Raw genomic sequence first — 1,350 nt, forward strand, 5'->3', positions numbered from 1 at the left:
CCAAGCAACATTTTCGTCATGGCGGCCAAAAATACTTAACTGGCCTTAAGAAAACCAACTGATGAAACGGTACTTTGCTTGCTAGAGTTAGTTGGTGTATAAAACGGTCGCACAGGCAAACGCGCTGTTGGATCAATATCATGTATTAATAATTAATAGCAAGTTGCTGAACCAGCAATGAGACAAAACTAACAATTCAAAATCGTCTGGTTTGAAAGTAAATACAAGATACATTTTTTCTCTTTTCTTGTTCCATTTAATCAAAAAGTATTCACAGGATTATAAAAGCGCACCTTCACGACACGATCAGGAAATATAATGTGCTAACGGCATCCCATCTTACCCCGCATTACTATATACACATAGCAACGTAGGTCTACATGTATGAATGTATAAACTTATTCAAAAATTAGTTAATATTCAACGCGCTTTAAGCTACTTCATTCTAATAATAATAATAAACGTAACTTGTAAATTGCAGGTATTTCGAAATAAAAAGTCAAACAATCGCTATTATGATGCAATGAATTCACAAGAAACTCGTATCTATTCGATGACTTAGTAATATAGGATAAATGGGATACCTTTTTTCATATACCATCTAAATATCCTGATCGTGTTTTAAACAATTCACAACGGTTTATGGGAGGATACGGTTTATATAGTACGGTGGGGGAAAATGGGACACCTATTTATTTTATTTTCTCGTCTCATTTGGTAGTAAGCAAAGGACTGTATCCCCACGACTACCATAGACCGTTGTGAATTGTTTAAAAAACGATCAGGATATTTAGATATTATGTGCTAAAGGTGTCCCAGGTCCCATAAATTGTCGAAAACCGCACCCACACGAACGTCTGGACCCTCGGGCTTTAAGAAGCATTAACGTGACTACATGACGATAAACGTGAACAAACATTTAGACTATTTGGATAACTCATTAGTCGCCACCAGGTAAGAGTAATGACCGTTAAGCGTGATGTACAGACAAAACACGCTCAGTATACAGCGGTAGCAGCATCCAACCAACAGACATGCTTTATTAGGGTCTAGAACTCTGGAATGTACTGCGTTTTAAGCAAGCGTATAGCCCATTCAATACACTGAGTCGGCCATGGCAGGTGGTTTATATATTGCCTCCAGCAAACATTAACAGATGTAGGCTGCATTCACCATCGTTAGTTAACGGACCAGACGTTTTAAGCTGTTAGTTTGTATGAACGCTCTTATAGCAACTTTTTGATAATTATTAAGGTAATTATAAACAAATACTTGTGCGACTGTTTTGTATACCAACANAAATATTAACAAGTTACTAAGTTTCTATCAAACAGGAGAGAGGTTATAAGC

This window comes from Ciona intestinalis, unplaced genomic scaffold (genome assembly GCF_000224145.3).
Source record: "Ciona intestinalis unplaced genomic scaffold, KH HT000054.2, whole genome shotgun sequence".
Taxonomy (NCBI): Eukaryota; Metazoa; Chordata; class Ascidiacea; order Phlebobranchia; family Cionidae; genus Ciona; species Ciona intestinalis.